This window comes from Pseudophryne corroboree, chromosome 8, assembly GCF_028390025.1.
Source record: "Pseudophryne corroboree isolate aPseCor3 chromosome 8, aPseCor3.hap2, whole genome shotgun sequence".
Classification (NCBI taxonomy): domain Eukaryota; kingdom Metazoa; phylum Chordata; class Amphibia; order Anura; family Myobatrachidae; genus Pseudophryne; species Pseudophryne corroboree.
This window is the reverse complement of record NC_086451.1, coordinates 437,668,489-437,676,675: the sequence shown is the minus strand read 5'-3', so window position 1 is coordinate 437,676,675 and position 8,187 is coordinate 437,668,489. Positions and strand designations below refer to the sequence as shown.

General features: G+C 39.7%; 2 pseudogenes; both read right to left on the bottom strand.

Moving 5' to 3' along the window:
- Positions 1 to 615: 615 nt before the first annotated feature.
- On the bottom strand, positions 616 to 733 carry LOC134950165 (5S ribosomal RNA; annotated as a pseudogene).
- Positions 734 to 856: 123 nt separating this feature from the next.
- LOC134950159 (5S ribosomal RNA) lies at positions 857 to 974 on the bottom strand (annotated as a pseudogene).
- Positions 975 to 8,187: the final 7,213 nt, after the last annotated feature.

Below are 8,187 nucleotides of genomic sequence, written 5' to 3'. Positions count from 1 at the left end.
GCTCTCAGTGGCTAGAGTGGTATTAATATATATATACAGCAGTGGTGGCACAGCCGATGAGCAGATTCTAATCTGTATTAGGAGCAGTCCCTGCATACACGCGTCATCCATTTACCTGCTCTCCTATCTGCTTACAGAGTGATACCCCAACCCCCACCCACAGGACACTGCGGCCCGCGGGTGGGACAGCTGGAGAGTGGCCGTAAACTGTGACTGTCCCATTGAATTCGGGATGGTTGGGAGGTATGTTACAGTAAGAAAACAAGAGAAAGACAAAATAACCTTGTGTGGAAGCACTCTTTGGTTGAATATGAAAAAAATGTGAAAAAAATGTATGGTAGAGGGGAGGACCCTTTCGAGTCCTTCCTCTATGAGATTGGATAAAACTTGACTTTTATTAATTAACTATAAAAATTCACTGAGGTGAACAAAAGAAGATGATGATAAAAATCTAGATTGCCATTGTACCAAATATGGTTCTAGATAAGGCAGGTGAAAATATTGTTGTAATTGTTGTATAATTGTTTGGAGAGAACAATATATACAGGTCACAGAGAGGATCGGAATGTAAGGTAAGCTTGGAGGAAAGTGATATTGAATTTCCTGAAGGAAAAAGGCCCACAGCACCTAGTATTCCCTGGAGGTCTCCCATCCACGTACTGACCAGGCCATACCTGCTTAGCTTCCAAGATCAAACGTGATCGGGCGCATTCAGGATAGTATGGCCGTGGGCCGATTGTATCAGGAATCACTGGTGATTTTTGTGCTGATTGGGAAAATGGCCTATGTGTTCAGCTGAAAAACTAATAGAATATGAGGGAATAATTGATATAATGTGAAAGTCTCCTGAAAAAATGGCCCACAGCACCTAGTATTCCCTGGAAGTCTCCCATCCATGTACTAACCAGGCCATACCTGCTTAGCTTCCAAGATCGGACGTGATCGGGCGCATTCAGGATAGTATGGCCGTGGGCGGTTTAATTCACGAAATGAGTAAAGACAAATCTACTTTCTGTGTAGATTGGAGACAGGGATTGTAAGTCCCAGTCATAAATGTCAGGTGTGAGAGTGTGTATAAACGGTATTTCTACTGTCTGTAGATTGAATAGGAGCACCAAAGAAAATTCTTATGCTCATGTGTTGAAGAATAGGAAATTGCTGTGTGATACCCAATTACCTGTTAATTAGGATTAGTCCTAGAAAATAATAATTGAAGAGCAGGTTCTAAAGTTATTGGACCCACTAATGGGGTCAAAAGTAATGCTATTGACCAGCAGATTGGTTATTAGGATAATCCTGCAGCAAGATGGTCTATTTTTTTAAACATAAAGGTTTGCTGCTGTAATGAATGTGACTATCTAATGGGTTTCCCTGCTGTAGATAGCAAATATTATGATAGAATATGCTAAATAGAAAACAGCAGAGAAAAAAAATTATTTTTCTTATATTCCTGTGTTAAGCAAATTTATAATGGCTAGCAATGCAATTACTGATTAACTATAAATAGGTTCAGTCCTAAAAATAATTACAAAGCAGGCACTTGGATTGTTGGACCCAATAGGGGGGTCTGATGTGCCGTTTTGATACAGACACAATGTTTGGAGTTGCCACTTCCTATTAAGTTTGCCTGTGTAAATAGCAAATAATAAAATGGATTGTGTTGGAAAAAATTAGATGAGGGCAGCAAAGATGAAAGTCTTTTGTCCCTGTGTGGAGACGATAGTAGCTTACAATACAATTCCTAATTGACTGTTAATAGGTTCATTCCTAAATAAAAGTACGTAGCAGGCACTGAAGTTGTTAGTCCCAAATTGGGGGTCTGAAGCGCTGCTTGAAAACAGACACAATGTTTAAAGTTACCACTTCCAGTGATGTAGATATCCCGGCAACCGGTGGGTGTAACTTGACTGAAGATCGTGACCGTGCTCCGTGTTCTGTGACCGTGCGGTCGCCCGTTCCGGAGAGGGCGAAGCCGCAGTGACGTCACTGAATGGACGTCAGATTCCCGACGTACGTTTCACCTATGAGCTAGGCTTGTTCACGGAAGCCCCGTGTTCTCTATCCGCCTGGTCTCCATATAAATAGGATATACAGACCAATAATGTGTTTGGGAGTTGATTGAAATTAAATATGGTGCAGCTCAGCTTAATAGGATTGTTGATGGGATTAATTGGAAAGTGGTGGAGGACGATTGAACATTGGAAGGTGGAATAAATATGTTAAATGAATGTGCAAAAGCTAAGGTTTTCTTTCTCATTCATAAAATTTATTTTTCAAGCTGGTGCAGATCCACAACCTTGTTTTCACAATTTACCTTGATACTGAGGTCTTCCTCAGCTCTTGGATCTTGCACAGCGGTCAGGCTTTAAACAGCCACCATCATTACATATTACATACAATTATTCTTCTTCCCTGTGTTTCTCTCTCCTTGGTTCTCATTTTTATGATATATTACTATAGCTCAGTACTTTCACAATTTGTTATCTTCATTTACTCTGTACCAACATTGCAATGAGAAATTTCAGTTTAAAAACCGAACTATCAAGCAAAAGACCGACAGAAGATTTGGACACGATTTTTCCTATCCAACTAACGGAGTCGGCTCCAGATAACAATTGGGAGGACGATCTGTTCCATTTAAAGAGAGTTCTCCAACGTCGAATTAGAGTTGATTGGGATGTAACAAGTTTAGAACACTATCTCAAACAAAAGATTACTCCAAGGGGTCTACGACCCAAGCTTTTTCCTTCTTTTGAACTTTCCACTGACAATTTGAAAAGAGAGTGGGAGACATGCCTCCTGAAATGTTCTCAGGAATTAATGAGTGTGCTGATTAAACACAACCACTTAGTCCTAGAAGAGTGCACCAAAGAAGTGGACAGATTAGGACTCAAATTAGAACAGTGGGAGAAAAACTCCACCTTCCAGATCTGCTTTGGAAAAATCAAGAAAGATTTGGAATCCTATGAAGACGGCATTATAGATCGGAAGAAAAATAAATTTTCAAGAGACAAACGGGATTTCACCTCAGGACACATCTTCAAATGGACTAATCCAACACGTAGGAGAGAACAGACAAGACAAGAATACACTCCATCTTCCTCTGAAATTGAACCATCTGACACTGAAGACAACAGTTCCTCAAACGTCGATCTGAGAGAACCCTACCAACAAAGGAGAGACTTTAGTCTCCACTCATCATCCTCCACCACCTCTTTTTTAGAGGAAAACAGGGGCAAATTCCGAGGTCGCCCCGCAAAACAAAAACAAGGCGGGGCAGGAGGAAGAAACACAAGAGAAAGATGGGGATCTCCCCAATCCCGTCGATATCCGTCCAGAAGGAGGAAATAAAAGAATCTACCACTTCAAGCTTGAAAATAATCAACCTATCAACTCATAACTTAACAAAAGATCAAACCGAGGTTTTGGAGAAGGGTCTCTCTTTTTCACCCACTACCAACTTCAATAGTTTCAAATGGGAAACTCACCTCAGACTCTTTGGTCGCAAACTCCTTTTAAAAAAACACTTTAGCAAGAGCGACACGGGACAATCTTTATTCACCAGTGTATCATCAGATCTATCTCTTCAAGAACAGGAAGCGCTGTTGAATCTGGAAGAATTATCCGAAGAACAAACTCCTTCAACAACAAGGCCAATATGTAATAAACGGTCCACCTTCTATCCCCAGGATAATATATGCCCTGAGGTAAAAGTTTTTCTTAACCTAGTTTCTCGTGACTTTGACACACTGTATCGACAACAGCGAACACAGGGAATTGCAGGAAATCTATCAAAAAACCAAAAGGATGCTCTTAAGGAGATTCAAAAATGGGATGATGTCCAAATCAAAATGTCAGATAAAGGGGGCAACATAGTGATATGGCCAACAACATTATATCTCAAAGAGGCTAACAGACAACTAAAAGATGCCACCTGTTATAAGACCACATTATTCAATCCAACATCTAATTTTCAAACTCTATACAACAAAATTATCAACAGACATCTACAACTTGGAACAATCACGAAAGTTGAATGGGATTACCTCAACACACCACACCCTAGGACCCCAACTTTATATTTACTGCCAAAGATACACAAAAATCTGGAAAACCCGCCTGGCCGACCCATAATTTCAGGTAATGGGGGTCTACTGGAAAAAGCAAGCTGCTTCCTAGATGTCCACCTGAGACAACATGTTCTGAGTCTTCCCTCTTATATCAAAGACACGACCGATGCCCTTAAAAAAAATCCAGGGTATACACCTGGAGGAATCCTACCTATTGGTAGGGCTTGACGTCGAATCATTGTATACCTCCGTTAAACATGACCTGGGCATAAATGCTGTCAAGTATTTTCTATCTATGGAAGGGCTATGTGATTTCCATGAATTTTTATTGAAACTACTTCACTTTGTACTGAATCATAACTATTTTCAATTTAACAATCAATTTCACATCAAAATCAGGGGGACCGCCATGGGGGCAGCATGTGCCCCCACCTACGCTAATCTTTTTTTGGGATGGTGGGAACGCGAAATAGTCTTCCACGATAATCAAGAAGACTATACCAACCACATTGTCATCTGGATACGTTTCATTGATGACATCTGCTTGATCTGGGATGGCACACAACACAAATTGGATCAATACATTTAATTTCTGAACAACAATAACATAAATCTCAAATTCACTCATGTCAGCAGTAAAGTCAGTATTCCCTTCTTAGATCTCAGGATATATCGGGACTCAGAGAACAACATAGCAACTGAGATCTTTAGAAAGGAAACTTCCACCAACAGCCTCCTACATTGGTCATTTTCCTCCAACCATCAGGAACATCCCCAAGGGAGAATTTCTCAGATTGAAACGCAATTGCTTGGATGAGTCTACTTTCAAGTCTAAGAGCCTTGAATTAACTGAGAGACTAAAAGAAAGGGGTTACAGCAATCGCTTAATCAAAAAAGCCAGATCTGAAGTCGAGAGAGTGCCACGTGACTCTCTGGTATTCCAAGAAAGAAAGTCCAAGGATGACAAATCCACACTGAGATTTATAGGTGATTTTTGCAGCAACTGGAAAGAATCCAGAAGAATACTACAATCCCATTGGCACATCTTGAAAATGGACGAAGATATGGCCAAACACATTGGAGACAATGTCAGCATGAGTTGGCGAAGAGCACCCAATCTAAAAGACAAACTGGTCAGGAGTCACTTCTCACATCCATCAAAGCCCAAAACGACCCTAAAGGGCAGTTACCCATGTGGTGATTGTCGAGCGTGTCCACATGTCAAGAATCACACTAACATAACAGACAAATTCAATCAATTGATCAAGATTGACGATTACTTTAACTGTAAAACAGTAAATGTAATCTACTGCATCACATGCCCATGCAAACTCAAATATGTGGGCATGACATCACGCATGCTCAAAGTGAGAACTTTAGAGCACATAGGGAATGTACGCAATGCTAAGTCGGACACAGCCAGATTTAGGAAACTTACTACTGTTGCTAGACATTTTCTTCATCATCACAACAGTAGAATTGATGACCTCAGCGTTTTTTGTCTTGAACATGTCAAATTGGGACTAAGAGGAGGGGATATTAACAAAGCTCTACAAAAGAAAGTAATCAGAATGAATCTTTCGATTGGATACCCTCATGCCGAAGGGTCTCAACGAATACATTAACTATAGTGTCTTTCTTTAATTCTAGGTAGCAAGGGCATCATTCACCTATGAATTCACCATAATTATTCTTTCTCAGATTTCACTATCTCTGTTTCCTTCTGCTCCCGTCCTACCTAGTTTTCATCATCTGCTCACATATCTCACTTTCCCTGTTCCCTTTTCCTCCATTCCTCTCTTCCCCCCTCCCCCCTTCTCCTCTTTCTTTCTTTCCCCCCCCCCCCTTCCTTTTCTCTTCCCCCCCCCCTCCAGTCTCCCATTTCCAGTGTTTTCTCCAGCACAATTATTTCATCCATTCACTTTCTGATCAACATATCCCCAGCTATTCACCCACTTATATCATTCAAGGTCACCCATTTTTTTACACATGCAACCAGACTTTATATTTTCAATTTTCACACATTCACTCACTGATATACTAAGATAGTAGGTATATACAATTCATGAGCCCTCACCTATCACTCACGCAACTCAACTCATTTTCCCAATTCATTCACTTTCACTATCCAAATTTTTCCTCTTCTTTTCCCACCTTCATTCTCCTTTCCCATCATCATTGTCCCACCTTATCCCATTATCCCCTCTATACCCCTATCCCCTTCTTCTCCTTTCTTTTTCCCTCACTCCCCTTCACAGATACGCCTTCACACAACACCACACTACATCCTAACCCCACATAGGCACACAAATATCACCCCATACATGCACCCAACCCCCCCCCCCCCCCCCCGCCCCCCTTCCACCCTCCTCCCCCGTCCCCACCTCTTCATACCCCTTTTTGCACCTTATCTTTTGTCACACATCATTTAACCCTAAAAGTAATTATCATCATTATAAGTGTACCATTCCAAATCACTTTTTTATCACTTCTTTATCTCATCACATTTAATATATTTTTTTATATATTTTTATATATATTTTTTATACACATATATATATTTAATCTTTTTATATACAAAAAAATTTTTTATATATATTCTACATACATTTTTTCAGATATCAAATACATGCAATTGTTCATCTCTTACATGAGTGAACAGCAATATAACCTTTCATTCACATAATTCATTGTTCAATTTGTATACTCCTTTTATTTAAAAAAAGAAATGTTTTTTCGATTTCTTTTCAAAAAATTTCCTCTACCTGCACACACATATAAATTTAATTATTTTTATAATTTATATCTTTCAATCATAGTCCAGGATCACGCGGTGTTTTATAATGCATAATCCAATACTATTAATACAACATGTTCTAGGATCATCAAATCATTACTATTAGGTTATCTGCTCTGACTAATTTGTCCGTAATACCTTAGCTTTTGCACATTCATTTAACATATTTATTCCACCTTCCAATGTTCAATCGTCCTCCACCACTTTCCAATTAATCCCATCAACGATCCTATTAAGCTGAGCTGCACCATATTTAATTTCAATCAACTCCCAAACACATTATTGGTCTGTATATCCTATTTATATGGAGACCAGGCGGATAGAAAACACGGGGCTTCCGTGAACAAGCCTAGCTCACAGGTGAAACGTACGTCGGGAATCTGACGTCCATTCAGTGACGTCACTGCGGCTTCGCCCTCTCCGGAACGGGCGACCGCACGGTCACAGAACACGGAGCACGGTCACGATCTTCAGTCAAGTTACACCCACCGGTTGCCGGGATATCTACATCACTGGAAGTGGTAACTTTAAACATTGTGTCTGTTTTCAAGCAGCGCTTCAGACCCCCAATTTGGGACTAACAACTTCAGTGCCTGCTCCGTACTTTTATTTAGGAATGAACCTATTAACAGTCAATTAGGAATTGTATTGTAAGCTACTATCATCTCCACACAGGGACAAAAGACTTTCATCTTTGCTGCCCTCATCTAATTTTTTGCAACACAATCCATTTTATTATTTGCTATTTACACAGGCAAACTTAATAGGAAGTGGCAACTCCAAACATTGTGTCTGTATCAAAACGGCACATCAGACCCCCCTATTGGGTCCAACAATCCAAGTGCCTGCTTTGTAATTATTTTTAGGACTGAACCTATTTATAGTTAATCAGTAATTGCATTGCTAGCCATTATAAATTTGCTTAACACAGGAATATAAGAAAAATATTTTTTTTTCTCTGGTGTTTTCTATTTAGCATATTCTATCATAATATTTGCTATCTACAGCAGGGAAACCCATTAGATAGTCACATTCTTTACAGCAGCAAACCTTTATGTTTAAAAAAATAGACCATCTTGCTGCAGGATTATCCTAATAACCAATCTGCTGGTCAATAGCATTACTCTTGACCCCATTAGTGGGTCCAATAACTTTAGAACCTGCTCTTCAATTATTATTTTCTAGGACTAATCCTAATTAACAGGTAATTGGGTATCACACAGCAATTTCCTATTCTTCAACACATGAGCATAAGAATTTTCTTTGGTGCTCCTATTCAATCTACAGACAGTAGAAATACCGTTTATACACACTCTCACA